At 39.8% G+C, this 23,555-nt stretch overlaps 2 long non-coding RNA genes across 3 annotated transcripts in view; one reads left to right on the top strand and one right to left on the bottom strand.

Annotated features, from left to right (window-relative positions):
* Positions 1-23,555, top strand: part of LOC138157700 (uncharacterized) — a 71,955-nt gene that overhangs the window by 35,328 nt on the left and 13,072 nt on the right. The window contains exons 2-4 of one of the 2 annotated variants that reach the window (XR_011167435.1): positions 12,104-12,310; positions 19,246-19,423; positions 21,539-22,374. This is a non-coding gene — a long non-coding RNA (uncharacterized lncRNA). Of the gene's footprint in view, positions 1-12,103; positions 12,311-19,245; positions 19,424-21,538; positions 22,375-23,555 lie in introns of those variants that run through there. The other variant, XR_011167436.1, reaches the window with a different exon arrangement.
* On the bottom strand, positions 1,614-7,225 carry LOC138157842 (uncharacterized). Its single transcript, XR_011167475.1, has 3 exons — positions 6,776-7,225; positions 4,460-4,580; positions 1,614-2,057 (listed from the first exon to the last, which is right to left on the bottom strand). It is a non-coding gene; the product is annotated as an uncharacterized lncRNA (long non-coding RNA).

Here is a 23,555-nt window from a genome sequence, read left to right as displayed (position 1 = left end):
GCAAACAACATATATATTTAGAAGGATAGAAAAGGTCTTCTAAAATTGGAAAGAAATAAGAGGGCAAAGGGATAGGGTCTGGAAAGAGGATAAGGGAAGAACTCAGAGAAGTGAGTAGGCTAAGGAAGAGGAGGGCAAAGTAGCTGATAGAAGTAAAGTAGAGGAGTGAGATGGGATAGGGTAAATAGGGTGAGAAGGATATTGAGCAAGGAGGAAGATACATGGCAAGTAATTGTAGCTTAGAATATGAATGGGACAAATTTACCCATAATACCGAAAGGGATTACAGATTAAAAAATAAATTGAATTGAATAATAGTTTATTGAATTCAATAATATGTTCAGGAAACTTTATTAACATTATTAAAATGAGATACAAAGATAAAATGAAGGACAGGAATAAAAGTTATCATGTAAAAGAAACAGGGATAGCAAACATAATGTCAGATAAAGTTAAAAAAGATTTAATCAAAAGTGAAAAAAACAGAGGAATTATACTGTGTCAGCAATATTATTCAATATTGTTTTAGACCATTTAAAATACATAGGCAGTATCAAATACCTGAGTGCATACCTGCAAAAACAGATACAGGAACAATATGAAAATAAATAAAAAATAGTTTTTTATGTAATCTGAGATCTAAATAACTGAATTGATATTTATTGTTCATGGGTAGGTAAAGCCAATATAATTTTTAAAATTAAATTATTTATTTTTAGTTTCCAACATTCACCTCCATAAGCCTTAAATTTTCTCTCCTTCCTTCCCCTTTTCTCCCCAAGGTGGCTTGCAATCTGATCTGGACTTTCCATATATATATATTACTATTAAACACATTTGCACATTCGTCATGTTGCATAGAAGAATTATAAATGGGACGAATAATTAGAAAGAAAAAAAATGAAACAAAACAAAAAAGAAAATTGTCTGCTTTTTTTCTACATTCTGACTCCATAATTCTTTCTCTGGATATGGCTGTCATTGTTAAAATATAAAAAGAAAAATTTTGATTATTGTAAATTAAATTATATTGCATAAATAAAACCTATGTAGCTAAGAATAGAAGGAATGTAGAAAATTGATTGGGGGAAAACTTTCATAGATAATCTCTCAGATGCATTAGAATATTGCTGTGGTTCAAGAAAGGATGAGATGGCTGATTTGGAAAAGCATGGAAAGGCTTGTATTTATGAAGGAAGATGTTACTGATCTTCAGAGAAACAGATGATAAGAGGAAATAAACATAGCACAGTCTTACATATATGTTTATATATGCTTATGTTTATTGATACCTATGTATTTATGTATGTGTGTATGTATGCATATGTGTATATATGTATATATGCATATATATTTATATGTATGTATATCTCTCCACACTTAATTTTAGCCTTCTTTAGGGTAGCGGGTGGATGGAGGGGAAAAATAAAGTTAAAAGTGCATAGCTAAGAACAAAAGAAAATCAACAAGGAAAGAAAGAAAAGCTGGGAAGCTTTGAAAACAAGATGTATTTGTAATATAGGTTTTCTTGAAATGGAAATTTATTGTTCTATATTGAATCCTTTCCTATGTTCTTCTGTGTACATGGCAATGTTTTTTCTTTTCATATTTTGTATTTGAGCTTAAAATTTTTTTTAATTACAAAAAATAAGTGCTTATCTCATTGAATTGAATTGAAAAGTTCTACACTTCTACAAAAGTACTTCCTCCCAAAATATTGAGAGAATAATAAAGAGTCCCAATCATCCTTCAAATACTTGGTCTGCATAGGGCCAAATGTCTCTTTACTTCCTGTTTTGTTTGGTTTTCATTCATGTGTGTCACTCTTTTGTTTTCATGTCCTGCATCCTTCTTCCATTTTGCTACAATGTTCCTGGAAACATTACCCAAACAGATGTTTTAGGGAAGTGCAATATATTTTCCCATGAGACAATGCCATCATTGAGTGTCATGGTCTTAAAAATTGTCTTGGCACCACATAAATTGTAGATGTGAACAAGTATGTGTAGCCCATTCCAAAACTCTGTGGTTTGTTAGTAGAGTCCATGCTCTAATTCCTACAATGTAGAAATTGAGAAAATAGTTAATAAGAATAGGCACCACTTACCAAGGCAACATGGTCTCAGTAGCAGATGCTATCTACTGTCCAAGCATGAGTTTGAGTTCAGAAAGACTCACAAGTAGCAGGCTGTTTTCTTGTTGGTGAATTCTTTAGTATCTCATGCAACAAGGAAAAATACAAAGCAACCTTCCATACTGTGTAGCCCCAACCCAGATGAAAAAACTCTGTTAGAGTTTTGGAGTTGATACAGTACTTTAAGGCTTACAAAGTGCTTTGCCATATTATCTTATCTGATTCCACAATCCTATAAAATAAGTGCTGTAAATCTTATGAGTCCTATTTTAAAAATAAGGAAACAGACTCAAAGAGATTAAGTCTGGCTCAGAGATATAATATGAGTAATTGATAGATTTCCCAAAACAAAAATGGAGGAAAACAGTTCCTAACTATTGGAGCTACCCAAAGGCAAACTGGTCTGCCTTCACTTCTATACATATAATTAATGTGGAGTGAAGATGTGAAGGTAAGAAGATCATGCAACCATTGTGATTGGTGCCATTACAGATGTGTGTCACATAACCTCAACTGGTAGAAAATCATTCTGTACCTGCCTTATCACTCAATATCACAGTCTCCATAGCAGTTCTTCCAAACCTTTTCATCCTTTCTCAAATCTCCCATGGTTCTCCCTCAACCCACCCTTTTAGTTGAGAATCTTGCCTCATATTTTAGAGAAAAAAATTCAGCTTTTTATAGGAAACCCTCTCCAACCCCTCTCAATTCCAGTCCCTTTTCTCTGTTAACTATTTCTTATTTATCCATTAAATAACCTGCTTGTATATATTAGTCTGTTGTCTCGCGCATTAAACTGTGAGCTCCTTGAGGGCAGCGAAGGTCTTTTGCCTCTTTTTTCTATACTCAGTGCTTATAATTGGGCCTGGCATACAACAGGCACTCAGTCAATGTTTATTGATTGATTGATTTTACAGGTAATGAGTTTCCCTCTCATTGGTATTCCCTGTATGCAAAGACCATACAACCACCCATGTAGATCATAGATGAGATTCCTTTTCTTTAAGTGTTGCGCTAGTTGGCTACTGTGATCTTTCCACAAGTGAAATCCTGCAGTTCTGTGAAACTGTGAAGACCATATCCCAGAGAGACCATTGAGAAGCTGGAGAATGGCCAGAGAAGAGCAATCAGATTGGAGATGGGCCTCAGCTTTGTGTTTTGCACACGAGGGAAGGAGGAAGCATAGAACATTTAAACTAAAGACGATTTTCTGAGAATGTTGACCTTGGATATTTGCATATGGAATATTCATGGAGAAGAGGGATTAGATTTGTTCTTCTTGGCCCCAGAGGCCAAATAGTGAAAATGCCCCTGACCTTCTGATTGGAGTATTGGAGGGTAGATAAATGAACGTCCCCCAAAACTTCCTTTGAAAGAAAACTCAGAAGTCCAGTTAGGCTTTCCTTTCCCAACAGTCATATTGCTTGGTTGCCACTCCGTCATCATCTTGTTCCCCCCCCCCCCCCCACCACCCAGTACACTCTGATCCCAATTTTCACATTCCTTTTGTGTATTGTCTTCCCCCATTAAATTGTAAACTCCTTGAGGACAGGGATTGTCTTTTTTTTTCCCTTTTTTGTAGCCCCAGTACTTAGCACAGTGCCTGGAATATAGCAAATGTTTAAGAAATGTTGATTGTATTACATTTGAAAATTGAAGAGATGAAAGTTTTAATTTCATGTAAAGTCTATGATCCTATTGAACAGATTCAATGAAGAGTGGGCACTGGCCTTCACATCTCTTCCACAGGATGGCTCACTGGGAGTGCTGGAGTCAAAATAGCTAGTGGTCATGAAAGGAGATCTCCCATTGCTTTGGGGCTCATTGTAAACTAACTCAGGAGTTCCCTTTCTTTGCCAATAGTGCCCCGTGCTCCAATCTGAGCTGCACCTTCATTATGTCTTCTTCTTTCCCATATTACCAGAGTGTAAATAGAGATCAGTTTCCCAAGTAGTCTTTTGCCTATTTTGTCACTAGACATTGAGCATAGCAACAATTTCAGTCATCTCAGAGCTTCATGACCATCATTCCCTTTGAACCCCTTCCAGCCATTCCATCATGATCACTTTGAAAGCAGAAAGAGGCACTATGGAACTGCAGATATTTTGTATTGTAATATTTCATGGTCACCAAAGCAAGAAAACAAAAGTTCATCATTAAGTAGCCAACCAGCTGGCTCTAAACTTCTAAGCTAAGATGGTGCCTTTCAGCTTAGGACAATTCAATTCAGCAAACATTTATTATGTACCTACTATGTGCTGAGAACCATGCTAGGCACTGGGGACACAAGGATGAAAATGAAAAAGGCCTTGTCTTCAAGCTTACCTTCTGCCATGAATATGAGTGTGTTTACAATTTATTCAGAACCAATGATCAATGAAGGGGGGACATCAACAGCTAGAGAGGTCAGGGAAGCCATCATGCAGAAGGGGGCACTTGAGCTGAACTTGGAAGGAAATAAGGAGAAGAGAAGAGATCACATCGAAGAGGCGTTTGTTATGTTAATTTTTTTAATAATGTAAAATCACTTCATGAAGTCTTTAAAAGAAAATTTATTGTTGTGTTTATTTAGTGGTGTTTGTCTCTATGATCCAAATTGGGGTTTTCTTGGCAAAGATACTGGAGTGGTTTGCCATTTCCTTCTCCAATTCATTTTACAAATGAGGAAACTGAGGCAAACAAGGGTAAGTGATTTTCCCAGAGTCACACTGACCAGATTTGAAATCAGGTTTTCCTGATTCTAGACCCCACACTCTATCTACTGTGCCTTTTAGCTATGCCCCCCCCCCTGCAAGAAACTTTACTGTTTCAACAGATGACTCTAAATATTGTTGTTGTTGGTGATAATAATGACAGCTAGCTTTACATATCATTTTAAGATTTGCAAAATGCTCATGTCTCATCTCATTTACATTAACTCATTTGACCCATTAAAACTTCAAGTCCTTTCTGGGTCAACTGGATGCATTAAGAAGCCATTTGTCATCTCTATTTTTAAAGTGTGATTCTTCCAAGGGTGCTAAAGCACTTATTTAAAGTTTTAACCCACAAAGATGAAGGTTTTACGCTTCTTTACTGGTTACCTGTTATATCGTAACAATACTTGTGATGGGAAGACTATATTTGTCTACTGGATTCTCACTGGGTTGACAAACAGAACTGTAATTACTCTGGAAAAATCATATAGATAATTAAGGTGGAAAAGTCTGTGACATTGCAGTCAATGAACAAGGGTTCAATTTTGCCATTTTTCCTGAGTCAGTCACTTGCCCGCTCTGGGTCTCAGTTGCTTTAGATTCTTCCCCTTTCTTTTTCCCCATTCCCTTCTCTCCAGTAGTTGGTAATGTCTGCTTTGGGCGAAAGCACATGAGAGACACGTGTTTTCACATATAGACTAAAGCAGAGTTTCCAAGAATGGATTTTCCTAGCCCAAGAAAATGAAGTCCCTGGGGACAGTGGTCAGGTGTGCTGAGAAAGTACATGTGAGATTCATGCACTTGGCCAAAGAGCTCAAAAAGAGAGCTCAAATGAAATGCTGTTGAATCACTGTGTCCTAGATGGAGGTAATGCTAATCTTAACAATAATTTATAATGCTTTAAACTTTGCAATGTGGCTTACAAATATTATCTCATTTCATTCTCAAAATAAACTTGTGAGACTGATGGTATGATCAGTCTAGTTTTATAGATGAAGGAACTAAGGTAGACAGTTTAAGTGACTACTTCAAGATCACACAAATGATAGGTGTCTGATTTCAGATTTGAATTCAGGTTTTTCTCATTCCAAGTCCAGCACTCTACTACACTGCCAAAGGGGATGAAATTTCCTAGACAACATGATCCTGGACTTTGTCCTTTTCAATCATACCTCCTGGACTGAGAAGGGCATTCTTCAGCAAGGGGCTCTTTGAAGAAAGAGGATTGTAGACATGGCACACAAGGCTGGAGTCATACAGGAACCAAAGCAGTCAGATTTGGGGAGAAGACTTAGCCTTTTCTCTCTCATCTTAGTTAGAGAAGTCAGTTTCTCTGTAATTCACCATTCCCTTGCACTTTCTATTTCTGTCCTACTCCTTGCTTTGTCCTACATAAACAGAAGAGTGAACTAGTCCCAAGATCTCTAAACAGAGATCACTATATGCAAATGAAAAGCATGGAGCAGCTGCAGGGCTTTGTGACATTTACCTTCCCACACAACCTTCTCATATAGAAAGTCTTATGGAGATTCCTCTGGCCCTGTAATTACACAATACTGTATTTTGCAATCTTAGTTCCTCTTTTCTTCCCCCCACCCTTTATCCTCCCAAGTTAAAAAAAAAAGACTCAGTCCCTACCCCCTGCCCCCAGACCAACCTCTTTAAGGGGCCAGAAAGCTTTATCACTTTCAGCTTTCCTGCTTTCCTTGTGAAATAGTAACTAAAAGCTATCATCTTATTTTCACATCCCAAATATGCTGGAGATCATTCTGAAGAGTCCCATATTTCAGAAACTGAAGGACAATGGAGGAAGCAAGTACCTGCTCTCTGAAATGCACTTACATATATTTACATGTATACACACATGCGGACATAAACACACACAATAAAATCCACATACAAGCATGCATACATGCCCATTCAGAAGAGAAGAAACTGGACTTACAAACAAGCTGGGGAAACTTTACTGAGAAGAGAAACTTCAAAATTGCAGGGAAGAATTTGGATCTTCCTTGTTAGTACTTGTTCCTTTTGACTTGAGCTACCTCCGTCCCACCTCCTGGATCCTCCTATTTCCTTTCAGTTAAGTAGAATTGTGTTTACTTAAGAGTACTTCCTCCTGACCTTTATCTTCTTCTCTCAGAGTTTCCTAAGAAATGGGTTTGTCAAGGTTTAGACTACACACTCACTCTCCCAGGTTCTAAATTCAATCCTTTTCTCTTCTTGGATTACTAATTTAGAGCTGAAAGGGATCTTGGAGAGTGCTTAGACCAGCTCTCTCATTTCAGAAAGGAAGACACTGAGACCCAGAAATATTTAAACAAGGTCATTCAGGTAGCAAATAAGAAAACTAAGATTTGAGCCTCAATTTTCTGACTAAATCCAGCTGGAGTCACTTTCGGCATAATTGTATCTCAGTGGCACTTGTCCATCCTGTTTTGTTCTTGACATGGGAGTGGCTTCTCTAGGTAGTAGCTATTGTACTGTAGAGACCACTGATCTGGGGCTCAGAAGGGAGGTGTGCCTCTGGATAGCTGTGCTGTGTCTATGGACTAGCCGCTTTCTTTTGGGGGCATTCTCTTTCCTGATTTATGAAACAGAATGGTATAATTTGATTAAAAATATTTATTGAGTGTCTATCATATCTGAGATATAATGCACAGCATAAAGAATAAAGTAATAATGGTGGAAAGTCCCCATTATGGATGTTTAGCAGGAGACTCTTCAGAGATGATGATGAGATGATGATGGTGGTGGTGGTGGTGGTGGTGGTGGTGGTGATGATTATGATGTTGGTCTTTACCAGGCAAGGCACATGGGACATAAAGCTGTCAAGGTAAAAGCTGTAACTGTGTATGTCAGGAAATTAATGGCACACTGAAAACATGGATAAACATGTTTATAGGAATTAGAATCTATATAACATCTTCTTTAAAAAATAGACAATTGATATAATTTGATTTAAAATCAATTAGATTTCTCCACATATCCCCTATAACAATATTTTTAAAGAAAGAAAAAGAGAAAAAAAGTAGTACAACTGATCAATAAATCCAAAATATGTGACATCGAATGTGAAAGCCCCTCCCCCAAGAGCCTGACCTCTTTATCTCTTCTTTGACTTTATCTCTTCTTTGTTATGATCTTGAAACATTGAATTTTGGTTGTTATTCTTTCCATTTAGATTACTGCAGTCATTGTGTATTTTGTTTTTCTGGTTCTGCCTGCCTCATTTCACATCAGTTCATGGGTTATATGCTACTTTCTATTAATCATGTTAATCATTTCTTACAGTGCAGTAATAATTCATTACATTGGCATGTAACTGGACTTTTCATATGCTCAGATCATCTAAGATGGGGGCACCCATGTGGGAGATGTCAGGGTCCTGGTGTTGACAGAAAGCATTCTGCATTCCCCTACCATGTATGGGTATAGTGTCTTTCCACTGTCTGTGGGAAAGAACCGGTTGCATCTTTAAAATTACCAGACTGGAATATGTTCATTCTCTCCCTCTCCCACTCCGTTACCCCCTTCTCTCTCCCCGCTTCTCTCACTACTCTCCCTTTCCCTGCCTTTCTCCTCCTCCCCCTTACTTTCCCTCTCCCTCTCCCCCCCTCTCTCCAAGTGCATTCAGGAGGAAGTCCTGTTCACCTACAGCACAGGTACCATGAACTAAAGTATTGATAAATAAGCATTCAGTAAATGATTGACACATTGCTTTGTTAATTGTACTAGCAACTCGGAACCAAGTAATTGCCACTAGGAACGATCAAAAGTTTATCCTTAAGGATCCTCCACTTATTTGATGTAGATTAAGCAATAAAGTGGGAGAAACTGTGCAACAGATGACTGTAATCTGGATAGATTTGATGCCCACCTAGAATTGGCTGATTGGAAGATCACAATTGTATACCAGAAGTTCACTATCATTCACAAACTGAGAGATGACAAATCTCAATATTTTTTTTTATTTTTTTAATCAATTGGGGTTAATTAACTTGCTCAAGGTTATACAGCCAGTTATTTCTGGGTGTGGTGCTAAGTATCGATCCCAGGTCATCCCGACTCTGGGGCTGGTGCTCTTACTCACTGTGCCACCTGGCTGCCCCAACAAATCTCAATATTATAAATACAAAATATCAAACTATCCTTGAGAATTCAATATACAAACTGCACTAGAAATAGAACATTACTGGTGCCCCAAGTTGCATAGAAATAACAATGATCCATTACAATTTTAAAACATTTCAAAAAATAACAACTTCATAAGTTCAAAATGGAAAAGTCATGGTTAGGTAGCATTTTATTTGCAGAAAAAAAGATGTGAGGATATAAGGGACCTGCAAATTCAATATAAATGTGATATAAAATTATTAGAAGACCCTGAACTTTTGACTCTGCTAAGCTATGTGTCCCTGGTGTCCATCCTCTATGTCTTCTGAAAGAGCAATCTTTCCATATTGAGTTCTTCTCAGCAGAAATCAGGACTCATACTCTGACATAAGTTAATAAGGAATCTTAAAAACCATTTGAACTTTAAAGTTAGGTATCCCTGGCACCTACCTGTATCCTCTTCCTGGTCCCCATAAATCCTTTTATTTTGTATAGAGAAATAATCTTAGCAAGCTTATACCTATTCCTAGAGAGGGCTCAGCCATTTCTAGATCTTCCAGAAAGCCCCCCTTTCAGGTACTGAAATGGAACTTAACTATTCCTAGCCTCATCAAGAAGCCCCAGGAAAGCCCCCTTCCACAGGTGGCTCAGTCATTTGTAGCTAAAATGGGTAAAAAGATTCCTGGGGAATCGTGGCTGGCCTCATAGAGGATGATGGCTCAACGCTGCTCCTGACTATGACCCCCTTGCTAGTGTTTTATTCCTCCTGAGGCTGCCCCCAGTATCCAGATGCCTGGCCCAGGTTCCTGTTACTTACTTCACTTGTCCTCCCCAATTAGTAAACCTCTTGGTAAGTGTGCCGCCTTTTCATTTCATGCAAATCTCGGACCTTAACTAGACATTTCTCCAACAATGCATCAAAAGTAAAAAAAAAACCTATTAGAATTTTAAGTTGTAAAAAGAAAAAAATATGAATGCAGAAAAATAGAGATGACAGTTCCTCTTTTCTTCTTTACTCTCCCCTCATCAGTTCACATCTGGCATTTCAAATTCTTTTCTGGGTCCAGAATTTCAACAAAAGATATTGAAAAGATCATAATGTGCCAAGCACAGGAGAAGCAGGACAGTGAGAAGATCAAGACAATGCCAGATCAAAGTTGGGAGATGGTGCTTCTAACTTTCCTGGCTTTGATACCATCTTCTCCTGCCCCTCTTCCCCTTTTAGCTCATGTGTATGTGTTTGTGTGAGATTAGTATTCCTGGAAAAGATAAAAATTATGAGGATCATGAGACCTTTCCATGAGCATTTGAAAAGCAGTCGTGTGTGTGAGGATACCAGATTGGTCTGATTGACCCCAGAGAGAATTGGTTCTCTAGGTGGAATTTTCCAACAGGCAAACTGAGGCTCAATTTAAGGAAAATGTTCCTATTAGAGCTATCCAAAGTGCAGCAGACTCCTTTGGCAGGTACTCAGGGCCCCCTTCAGTCCAATGTTGGTTGACCATTCATTTGGGACCTTGACTACAAGGTTTACCAGCTGACCTGAGTGGTCTTTAAAGACTCTTCTAAATCTCTGGTTCTGTAACACTGGAACTGAAGCAGAATGGGATTCCTCTAGGCTATAAGGGATCCTTCTCCCTGGAGGTTGTAAAGCCAAGACTGGACATCTCGTCACTGATACTGAAGAAGGAATTCTAGACCAGGTGCACATTGAACCAGATGACTTCAGAAGTCACCTCTGATTCTGAGTTATGTCACTCTGGTCATTCTATGGTTCTTTCTTTCAAGGAGTTCAGTGACAAGTAGAAAAAAGACAATCTGAACCCCAAATGTAATTTTAAAGTATGCAAATGAATACCACTGAAACAAGATCTGCTATAACAGAACTTATTGGTATAAGACCACTGAATTTGAAGTCATAAAGACCTGTGTTCAAATCCTGCCTTAGACACTTACTAGCTATGTGACCTTGGCAAGTCACCTAACCTCTTCCAGCTTCAGTTTCCTCATCTGTAAAATGGGTATAATTGAGCAATGTGAGTCTCAAATGAAATAATATAGGCAACGTGCTTTGCAAACCTTAAAGCATGATGTAACATCTGTAAATCATGGACAGTGTTAGAGGGAACGCATGACGAAGACATCCCCTCTGCAATGCGTATCAGTAGCTGCATTGAAACTTATAGTTCTCAAGAGTTATTTGCCTCCAACACCAAGAGGGTAGGTGGCTTAGCCAAGGTCCCACATCCAATGCTTGATGCCAGCCTTCCTTGCCACAGGGCTATTCTTGGGGCCACTTGTTACTCTCATATTCCAGCTGAAAACATTATGTTCATCCCTGTAGTACTGGAGCAGGAAGCTAGAACATGCTTTTTAGTCTTTTAACATGAAGAAGAATCCAACTTTCTGAGCTGATCTGCAAACCTTCTGGGAATTCTTTCTCAATAATCTGCTCCTGTCTACTCATGCCTGCCCCATACCTCCCCACAGAGTGACTTGCAACTTGAATCCTTTAAAGATTGTGGCATTCGGTGACCTAAAGTGGTCATCAGAGGAATACTGAGCTGAAAAACTGGGCCTTTGTTTCAGGGAGAAGCTCCATGAACTTTCTCAAAGGCGATTCAGCCAGCTGTCCTCTTTTTATTCAGCTCTAGGTCCGTCCAGTTCATTGTATCTCTCGAGCGTCTGCTTCAGAAACATATGTACGACACTCGCTTCTCTCCTCCCCACCCCCGCCCCAAAGTTTGAAAACTGCTGGCAGCCAGGAGTGGTCAGAAATCATTAGTTTATTCTTATGAAAGGATGACTGAGGAATGTGATTTCACCAAGAAAATGTAATTCCCCTCATTGCTAATCCTGAAAGAGAATGAGAGCAAAAATATAAGAAACAAGAGAAAGGAGCATTGCAGTCAGGATAGGATGCTGTGTCTGTTTCTCAGCTCAGAGGGTGAAGCTGGGAAGCAGGCTCTCACCTAAGGCTGCACGGCTCCTGTGGCAGCTTTTATGACCATGAACTTGCAGGGCACACAATGCCTGGATGAAAAGGAGGAAGACTGTTTCTGTTCCCTTGTTTCCAAGGACAGCATGGGTAGAACTCCTACGACCCTGTATCCTAGCTATATGTGAACCTACTTTGCTTTTCTTGTTTTATAAAAAGGTCTGTTTCCTTTCTGCATTGGTCGAGTTCTCAAAAAACAAAAAAAGGAACCTGTGTCTGTGAGAGAGCACTCGTTGTATTCATATCTTCCTATGTCCTTGGGAAAGAGAAAAAGCAGCCATCAAGAGAGGCTATGGTCACCGTGGAGACTGAGAGGAGAAGACTCGCTTTTGCAGTTGTTGGGGTACCAAAGAGATTTCACTGAGGGTATGTTATCAATCTCTTGCAAAGCAGGGAAAATACTAAGCATGTAAATCTGACCTGAAATGGATTCCCCTGGGCAAAGGATGAGTGAAATAAATAGTGAGATTCTAAGGGAGATGAGTCGAAATTTGGTCCCTAAGTCCCTCTGAGGCAGTTAGCCTTCATCATATTTCCCTTCCTACTTGGACAAATTCATAGTGCCACATCACGAGCAGAGGAGACTGGAGGGTGGTAACTAAGGGAAAAATCATACCCGGGGTTTACAAGGGACAATCTGGGGAAGGTGGCTTCACTCCCAGGAGGATGGGAAGTCAAGGGAACATGCACTTACCATTGCCAGCAAATGTACTAAGTGCTGGTGGTACCAAGACAAGATAAAACAAAGACAATTGATGCCCTTAAGTGGCTTACATTCTAATGGGGAAGACAACACATGCATGCACATACACACACACACACACACACACACAAAACATACACATGAGCTAAAAGGGGGAAGGGGTGACAGGAGAAGATGGTATCAAAGCCAGGAAAGTTAGAAGCACAGCTGGGAGGGGACGGAAGGTTAGTAAGCCAGGGCCCCTCTCCAAAATGAAGCTCCCCGAGGGAGGGAACTAGGTGGTGCACTGGCCCTGGAGTCAGGAGGACCTGTGTTCAAATTTGGCCTCAGACACTTAACACTTACTAGCCGTGAGACCTTGGGCAAGTCACTTAACCCCAATTGCCCTGCCTTCCCCCCTCTGGAAAAAAAGCAAAAAAAAAAAATGGAGCCCATAGGAGACATTCACCAACAGGGGAGGAGTAACAGCATGGAGGAAGAGTGTTTCAGGGTAAAAAGGATGGGTGCCAGAGATATGGTGCAGAAAGATTCTTACTAACAAAACAACTCCAATCCACAGTCACAATTAGACATACATCCATAACTCTCAATAAAAAGACAGATGCATTATCTATATTTAGATTTACATCATATCTATAGCTAAATCTATAATAATATCTACATCTAAATTCATTATCTGTATTTAGATAGAGCTAGGTGGCACAGTGCTAGGCACAGGAAGACTTGAGATTGAATTCAACCTCTGACATTTGCTTATCTGTGTGACCCTGGACAAGCCATTTAATGTCCCTCAGCCTTGGTTTCCTAATCTATACAACAAGGATAACAGTAGCACCTACCTCAGGGGGTGGTTGAAAGGATTAAATGAGATAGCACAGGAAAATTAACTTTGCAAACCTTAAAGGGCTATAGGAATGCTTGTGGTTATTGCATAAGTTATATTCAACTACATAGCATAGTCATAGACTGGACAGTGGAATCAGACAGGAAATGTAGTGCACAGCATATTGTCAGAGATGCGTATGTCTGGAAATGAGTCAGGTCAGTTATGAAGCAAGAACAAGGGATATGCAGTGGATAGTCCACATATTCCATCTGTATCCATTCAACGTGAAGACAGCTAGAAGACCCCCCATGCTTGGTGGACCTGCATGGATCATTATAGGGCAATATGATAGGTGAGGATGTATAGTCATCTGATTTGTTAGAGGAAAATAAAACATCTGCATCTAGGAGATCTCAGATCAGAGGAAATATGTAAGTATCTTAACATCTGAAAGCAAATGTTTTTCATTTTTGAAAGGGAAGAATTGGCCCTTCTCTTCAATGAAGAAAGTGGTGTGATCTGGGATCAGTCATTTCTCTTTCACAGCTATTCATGTAGCTTGGGAGGAATAATGAACCCAAGAAAAGCTAGCTCATGAAATCTGTGAGAGCAGCTGACCATCCCAGAGCACAGCTCAAACCACGCTGATATATAGATGTCCTATTTTTTTAATTATAAAACCAAAAGTAAAATGCCATTCTTGCCAAGTATTTCTCTGATTGCTTTTTAACCATTGAAGGTATTTATATTAGATAAACTCCTGAAGGTACTGCCTTCTGAGGCAACTTCCTTTCAGATTCTTTTACAAATCTAACAAGATTTCATTTCTTTTGTGGAATTGAAGAGCCTAGAGATTTTGCATAGAAGGTGCTGATTTTCTTAGGTTTTGAAAGAAAAACTAGGAGTGAAGGGCATTGGCAGGGTATCCCACATCTCTTCCTTTAGAGGTCACTTTGGGATGGGAACATTTCCACCTCAAATCCAAGTGAATGCCAATTACTCTGACTCAAAACAAACAGGCACTCTCAACATAATTTTGATTGAAGTGATGGGCAACTGGTTATCATTGGAATTAGAATCACCTACCTGAGTCTTCCTTTCTAACAAAAATGACTACTAGCTTTGGAGTCAAAGGATCTCAGCTCTCCAGCTTTTTTACTGTCTGTGTAACCTTTGGTCTTTCACCTTTAGCCACAATCACTACAAGCCCCAGTTTTATCTGTAAAATGTGTCATTTGTTCGCAACACCATCCTAAATCCCTTCCAACTGTTAATCTAGAATTCTCATTTTATTGCATTGCTCTGAATATTGAATGTGCTCAAATATGATAGAGATAGACCATGCTTGTAGGAGTGTTTTATTGCTTACAAAGTATTTTGCTCAATAGCCCTGTGAGGTAGGTGGCACAAGCATTTTTATCATCTTTTTCCAGATAAGCCAGGATAGCCTCAGAGGAGTACAGCCATTGGCCCAAGTCCATGTAGACAGTCAGTGGCAGCCCTGTAATTCAAACCCAAGACTTCTGACTCCTAAGCCAGTGCTTCTCCCTCCATACCATGTGGTTTTGTAGAAACTCCAAAACTGACATATTTGTCAAAGAAAAAATTATGAATACATATGTCATCCCATTTCCACCCAAGCCTGGGTTATATTTCTGAGGGATGACCCTTTTTTCTATATGTAAGTGAAAGGAGAATTGAGCCCTAATTGTCTGAGATAATGTTGAACCATGCCCTTGCATACCTGCAGGAAGGAGAAAGGACTGCCTAGGAGATGGTTGGAGGATCTGCAGAGAGTCTTTTGGGAAGTGCAAGTCCAGACTTTGTGAATGGCAGGCAGAAGATTTCTCTGGGTCCACAGATAGGCAGGCAACTGACACCCAACATGGATCCTGATACCCAGGGCATATAATCCTAGAGGTTATAAAGAGGAGACTTCCCAGCAGTGAAGACCATCCTCAACTGAGCTGTGACCTTATCTTACCCTTATCTGAAGCTCTCTTTGACTCTATATTCTTTGTTCTCTTCTAATTAGTATAACTTCCCTAAGAGGTATAAAAAAATAGGCCAAGTTTTGAGGGTTGGTTTTTTTCCTCTTTTTTGCTAAACCTATAATTTGCTTGGTGTAGGGCTCCTGGTGAGGAAATCCCCTCTGTCAAAGCAAAACATGACTTCCTGTTCAATTTATAATCTAAGTTTTCTAAGATATTGAGAGATTAAATGGAAACTCAGTGGATGAAGCTTTTTCACTTTTATCTTTGCATGCTTACCATAGTCCCTCATACACAGTAGGTGAATAATCAATGCTGAATCATTTGCCCAGGGTCTCCCAGACAATAGGTACCAGAAGTAGGAACCGATATTCGGATCATCATTCTGTCCACTAAGCCATACTACTACAGAATTACCCTATCTAGAAAAATAAACAAAAACAATGATGCTGGTCCATGTGGAAGAAGTATATTTATGTTAAAAACAAATAAAATGTCTATAATGAACACAAATATAAGGAATCACAGGAAGTTCAAAGGGGAACCAGAAATGTAGGAAATCTCAAACAGTCACAAATATAAGAAGTTCGTCTTTCTGAAAATGCTGAAAAAAATGAACACAGTTCAGATCTCTTGCTTTTTTATCCCAAGGTTCATTTCTTTCACTCCATTTCTACCCCTCACCCAGTTTACAAACTTTAAAAGCCTCCTCTTGCCTCAGAGTCAAGAGTTGGCCCTTCTGACCTGTTTTCATTCTCATGGTTCTAAATCCCATCGATCTATGTCCCATTCTAGCTCATAAATCATGGTTCCAATGGTCATTTCAATCTTGGCTCCTCTATTTGCAAATGGGATGTTAAGACTGCTGACCAAGTGCCTACCCTTTGGAGAGGGAGAGTTCCAAGACTTCATCACCACCACCCAATACTTGTTGCCCATCCCAACATCAAGGAAAGAAGGCATGAGAAGGGATGGGGAGTTCATGGTCATTGCTGTGAGATCCCTTTCCCTAAAGAGTTTAAGCTAGAAGTCACTGCAGGAAGTTTCAGAGAAGCCAGAGATTAGCTTCGCTTCATTTCCAGCACCAACAGCAGAGGAATCTCATAAGGGGACTTCCAAGAGTGTGAGCAGGATTGTGAGTACACAGATTGCCTCTGTGACTGCATCTTGAGGGGAGATCAAAGCTGTAACTGATCCGTAGCTGGAAGCAGTTGCATCTAATTTGGAAGAAAGCAAACAGTTGGGATGGGAGATAGGAGAGAATGCTCTGACAAAGAATCTAGCAATGGGAAGAAACGGGGCATTCTGATCCCTGCCCTCCCAGGAGCTGGAGAGGAATATTAGTACCAGCAAACTGACCGTACCACTTGGCAGCATTAGGCAGCAGAGATGGGGGCACAAGGCCAAGTGGAAGACAGATGGTGGTTACCACAGGGAGGACACATTCTCCCCTAAGTGTCTGCACCTTGGGACAAAACCCTGATTGCCCTGCTGATGGTTATGGTCTATGATATTAAGAGAAAAAGTGCAAACTGTCCCTAGGTGTTAAACCAGATTTAAGGGAAGAAGGAGGGAGGAATATGACCTGTATTTAGACCAATGTAGAATGTCTGATCTATATCTTGCAATTTAAAATTATTTGATACACAGATTAAATCATTTAGTCTACTCATTGCCCTGGGAAACTTTGAAGCAACATGAACCTTAATAATGTCATGAACTTTTTTTGTGTGTATTACCTGGATATTATTTGTGGATATGTATTAGCAAAGTTGGTTTATTTTAAGTCCTTTGCCTTTAGCTTATTTCTAAGGTTCTTAAAATTGAGGATATTTCTCTAAAGTGACACTGGAAAAAAAAATTGACTTTGACCATAACTGGCCCCAGGATAATGAGAACCAGGATAATTGCCCATCCCTGTACTTTTAGACTCACTGTAGGCTGTGGGTGGAGACTCATAGAGACAGTGGACAGGAGGTAAGGATATACTCAACCAATTGATGGTGAAATAGTCCTGAGGCTTCCATGTAGGCAGCAAGTCTCTAAATCCTACCTCTGTCCTCAAGACAAGCTCCTCCCTCCTCCTCCTCCTCTCCTTCCTCCTCTTCCTCCTCCTCCTTCTCCTCCTCCTTTCACACCATCTCTCAAATACTCCTCCTTCTCCCACTTGATCCTGCCACAATGCGGGCACCTGACCTCATCTGATGCCTGGACCATTGCGATAGCCTGAGGGTAGGGCTCCTTCCTTCAAGTCTCTCCCTACTTCAGACCATCTTCCACTCAGCTGTCAGAGTGCTATTCCTGAGGCGCAGATCTGATCATGTCACATGCCCACGCAGTAAACTTCAGTGTTTCCCCATCCTGGCCATTGTCAAATAGAAAATCTTATTTGGCATTCGAAGCCCTTCAGAACCTGACCCCCTCCCACCTTTCCAGTCTTTGAACATATTACTTCCATATACTCTTCATCCAATGACAATGGCTTCCTGGTTGTTTGATTCCTTCTCCTGACTAGGGATGTTCTCTCCCTCCTCATCTCTGTCTCTTAGGTGCCTTGAGATCCCTGCTAAAGTCCTGCCTTTTTCAGGAAGTCTTTTCCAGTCTTCCTGCCTCCTTGTGCTTTTCCTCTGAGATGGTTTCCCATTTATCTGCACAAGGCTTCTTCCTATAGAGCGAATTGCTTGCTCCTTCCCCTCCCCCATTCAAGTAGGCACTCCCTAAAGATGAGCACCTGCCATTTGCCTTTCTTACCCCTGCCTCTTGGCACATAGAAGGCACTTAATAAATTCCATTTGAGTGACTATTCTCCTCTCTGGTCCTCAAAGGCCCATGCCATCCCTCAAGGCTGCCTTTTTAAACCAGATTTAATCTCTGTAAACATTTTATCTTGGAGAAAGGCAGGTGATATTTGGGGGTTTAAAATATGATTTTTGCCAGGGCTCCTACTTATGCCCAGGACCTCTTTCCTCTGGTATATTTATAGTCTGAACCTTTATTTTAATTATATTTGTTCTGTTTTCTATTTATTTCAAATTTGGTCCATTTCTACATTCTGAGAGCAAAGAGGAAAGTATTTAAAAGTGGAGAAAAGGAAAGAGAGCACTGAAATGTAAATACACACCCCTGTAATTTCCCTTTCCCAATCATTCGTCTCCTGCACATGCTTGTGGGGCAGTGGCTACAGCCTTTATTCCTTAAGGAATTTAAAGTGCCCAGGATATCCAAGGCTCCTCCATATACTCCAGGCAGCTTGAACTCCTTCCCTTTGCCCCTTGATGTACAATGGAAAGATTAAATGCAGTTTGGGAGCCAAAACACTAGGGTTTCATTTCAGAGTCTTGCATTTACTACTCTGGGGAAGTTACTTTATCTGTTGAGGCCTCTGTTTCCTTACTTGTAGAATGAGGGGTCTGGACTTAATGTTCTAGGAGGCTTTTTTTAAAACTTAGATCATGGGGAATACTTTTATTTTCTGATTGGGAAAGGTGGAGATAGCCAATTTAGGGAACTCTATTGTGTGGATATTCTATTCACTAATGTAGATTATCAACTCGTCATTTATAAAATTCGAGATTTGCCTGGGGGCATTTAGAGATTCAGCAGCTTGTCCGTAGTCTCCCAGCTAGTGTGACTCAGAAGGAAGCCTGAAAGCTACGTCCTTGACTGCGCCTCAGCCTGTTTTCAGAAGACCAATGACATCATAGGGTAATGTTTCCACTTACATTGGAGTTGGATTCAAGGCAGAGTTACACAAAGTCATCAGCCTCACTTTCTCTTCCAGAATCATCAGAGTCCAGTGGGAAGACAAAGTCAGGATGACTGGTGATGGCTGGATGACCTTGGTGTCAATGATGGCGGACCGCATTACAAGCACTCCACAGCACCCGCTTCAGCCTCCTTCGTGGTGGTTGGGAAAGATTGTTCACATTCACCCATTCCACAAAGGGAAATCTTCCCAGGTAGGTGTAGATATTTTCCTAACTCACCAATTGGTTTGAGGCCCCTCAATGGGCCAAGCTATTTTACCAGGGTGTAGCCACTGCACATGCTATGGCTTCTTAGAGGCATAGGTGAGAGTTGGCTGAAGATGGATGTACCAAAGGTGGGTGAGCAGCCCTCACACCTCCCCATACACCCCTCTACCCCTCTTGACTACTAGGCAGGCCCCAATCTACCATGCACGACTGACTCTCAGAGTACCAAAAATAAACATGTCCTTCAAATTTTAACACAAAAGTCAATGGTTAACACTCAAAATATATTTTTTATATTTGACTCAGTAATTTATACTTCAAATCTTTTCTTTAAAAATTCAGGTTAATTTGATTGATATGAAATTAGTGGATAGTCTTTCCTATTTTACAAATGAAGAAGAAAGAGAAGCTATGGGTCCTACAAAGGGGTGCCTACTTATTAATTTTCTGTTGTCATAGGACAGTAACTAATGGATCAAGATCTAATCAAGGAGGTTGGAGGAACTGAACTCAAATCCTGTCACTGGCACATGCTGTTGTCTGTGTGACACCTCACTGAATTTCTCAGTATCCCAGTTGTCAGACTAAGGAGATCCCCACCCCAGCATGGCAATGAAAACACACCTGCAGACCCTACCTCTGGCCTAGCCATCATTCAGGAGCTGCAGATGTTGGGAAAGCTCCTACCCAAATTGGCCTCTTTGGAGCCCTTGCCAATCTGGCACAGGGCCTGCTTCAGAGGGCCCACTTTCTAAATGTTCTTCACTGGATGCTGAAGAGCATCCATTCTTCTAACAGGTGAAGGGTTCCACAAAGCTTTCCTCACAAAACACTGTGACATCAGAAGTACATGGATCATTGTCTGTCCCCAACAACTTTATTCAGGTTGAGAGAGAGCTAAAGGGACTCGCCCAAGTTCACAAAGTCAGGAAGCTTTGGGGTCCAGTTGAGGTTTTCTGATTGTTCAGTCAAGTGACCTTTCCCTTCTAATCATATAAACAGTCCACATCTAGGGATAATGGATTGGAGGTGTCATTGGTTATACATAGGAGGTATATTTTATAGATAGAGATATATGTGTGTACACACACACACACACATATATATTATAAATATAAACAATCAAACCTCTATTCCATTGTCATCAGATTCAAATTATTTGTATATGTATATACATATATATGCATGTACACATATAACCTATATATTGACATCTATTTACCTATATCAATATCTATCAATATTTCTCTGTCTCTGTCTCTGTCTCTCTGTCTCTGTCTCTCTCTCTCTCTCTCTCTCTCTCTCTCTCTCTCTCTCCCTCTCTCTCTCTCTTTCTCTTAGCAAAGTGGGTAGAGAGCTAGCATTGGATTTGCTGGATCTGGATTTAAGTTCCACTTTTTCCCCCATATTGTCTGGGTGACTCTGGGAAAGTCTCTTAACTTCTCAATGCTCTAAGCGAATGTCTGGTAATCAGCTTCAGACACTGATTATATCACAGGTCTGATTTAAAAATCAAAAAGAAAATTTCCATTCCAAGTGCATTCTGAGCCTTTCCAAGTATTTGACTTTGTAGTAGTTTACAACCACTTTCCTGCATTTTATGGAATGAAGCATTTAGGACACTATGCCTCTCCTGACTATGCCCAGTCCAAAAGGATTCCCAACATTTATCTTACTTAAATCTTAACTATTCTCTACTTGTATTACATGAATCTGAATCAGAGTGAACATAAAAAGATTCAGTAATGAATCTAGGAAGAAAAGAAAACCCCTTAGAAAGTAAGCCCACGGATGCACTTCTAAATGCCTTCCATCTGAACATTTCCAAGGATGCAAATTGAAGTGTCTCCATTAAAGAACGTTGAGTTCCCAACTTTTCAAAGTAACTATTCATTAAAGATCAGGGGAAGAATGGCTGAGTAGGAAAAGCACTGGACTGGGAGACAGGAGTCCTGGTGTCTAGTCCCAAATCTTTCATTAATATCTATGGGAAATATCTTGTCCTGCTAAATTCTGGCTTCCTCCTTTGTCAGTTTGAATGATTTTCAAGTTATCTTCCACATCTCAGATTCTAAGTGAAAGTTCCCTTTCATTACATAGGACAAACCATGGCCTCTGAAGGTTCTGCTTCACTTTATTGAACTCTCCCCAGGGCCTGCTCTTGAAATGCAAAGTCTCATCCTGCCTCTTACTTCAAGGAGATAACTGCACTGGCTGCAAATCTTCCTCACCACATTTGTAAGAGGAATCATTCATCCCCCTCTCCTGAAGCATTTATGTTCTGTGGACTTCATTTGGTACCTAGAGAATCCATGACTGTCTAGTGACAAAGGAGAATAGCAAGATCTAAGGAGGTTACAGCAGCTCTACACTTGACCTTGGTCTGTTCTGGACACCATGGTCAAGGAAAAATTCTTATATGATGGAGAACCTCTAGAAAACTGCAACCAGACTGGTGAAGGTTCTCAAATTCAGGTCCTCTGAGCACTGGCTGAAGGAAATGGGGCTGTTTAGCCTGGCTGAAAGAAGACTGAGGATTGGCATATCATGGCCATCTTTGAATATTTGAAGGATTGTCCTGTGGATGAATATTTAGTCTTGTTCAACATAGCCCCAGTGGGCAGAACCAAGAGTCATGTGAGACTGTTGGAATGAGGTAGATTTAAGCTTGATGTAAAGGCGGAACTTCCTATCAATCAGCAGTCTTCTAAACAGAACTGGGTTGATTAAGGAGGGAGAAGTCATGGAAATATTCAGATAAAAGGTGGGTGGCCAGTTGTCAAGAATTCTTGCAAAGGGATACTTTTTAAAATGTCGAAGGTAGACCAGATGGCTACTTCTAATGCAGAAATTCTGTGGTTTTGTGTCTTCTCTTGTTTGTGGATATCATTAACCTCTGTATGTATATAATGCCATAACCTCCATCATTAAATCATCAAAACTCTTTCATTCTCTCTGTGTGTATGTCTTGTCTCACCAACTAGACTTTGATTCCTAAGGGCAGGGACCAAGTCCTGAACTTCTTTGCATTTCTCACAGTTCCTCTTGTAATGAAAGACAGATGAATATGTAGTGAATGAATGAAATGACCTGACATATCTTAACTTTTCTGTTTTGTTTTGATTTGTCTTTTAACACTAGAAGACTAATGAGTTTGGTGTTTTCAGGGAAGAGGGCAAAATGACTCTAAGGTCATGATACTTTTTTTTCTTTCATCTCCACTGGTGACATTCAGGAGGAAAGAGATTTTCTCTGGCTTTGAGTACCTTGACTAAGAAAATCCCAACTTATTTTATTGTCTTCTTGTTTTTTTTTTACATCATAACCATCATTTCCAAACACATCTTTCCTTTCCTCCCTCCCAAGGAAGTCATTCCTGACAACAAGATTTTTGAAAGAGTTGGAATTGGGGCATTAGGAGGAAGGAAATGGAAAACCATTTAGCAAAAAATAATCAATATAGGAATTGTTTTGGACAATTTATGCAATATTCCATACCTATAGCCTACCACCTCTGCAAGAACACCATCATTTTAACTTCCAGAAGCATTTAGAAATATCTGTTATTTTTACCAACTACAACAGAAGATATTTCCATATCATCAGGAAAAAAACAATATTGCTAATGTGTGCAAAGTACCAAAGGCTTGACCCACTTTAGAGGAGTATTATTCCATACCCTTTCTTTCCTCCCTTGTTCTAACTATAATTTGTTGTCTTTAATAATCAGAAGATTAGGAACAAGATTACAAGAATTTTGTGATTTAACGGAAAGCAGAACACTTCTAAAATGTCAGTGACCACATTGTCTCTTGATTCCAGCCCCCAGAACAAGCTTCCATGTTAGTGGTTTAGAATTTAGAATAATTTTCCCAGAGAAACTATGTAATACATAGATCAATGAAATTAATTTTAAAAATCTCTATTAAGCACTTATTTTGGACTGTGTTAAATGCTGGAGATATAAATAGAAATTTAAGACAGCTCAAAATCCAATGGGGAAGATAGATAGATAGATAGATAGATGAACAGACATAGAAAGAAAGATAGAAAGTAAGAGATAGATAGATGATAGATAGATAGATAGATAGATAGATAGATAGATAGATAGATAGAT

Source organism: Petaurus breviceps, unplaced genomic scaffold (genome assembly GCF_028583685.1).
Source record: "Petaurus breviceps papuanus isolate PSGF00001 unplaced genomic scaffold, PetGlider_PUasm1.0 173, whole genome shotgun sequence".
In the NCBI taxonomy this organism is placed as follows: domain Eukaryota; kingdom Metazoa; phylum Chordata; class Mammalia; order Diprotodontia; family Petauridae; genus Petaurus; species Petaurus breviceps.
Note: the sequence above shows the minus strand (reverse complement) of the source record. Positions and strands in the feature narration are given on the sequence as shown.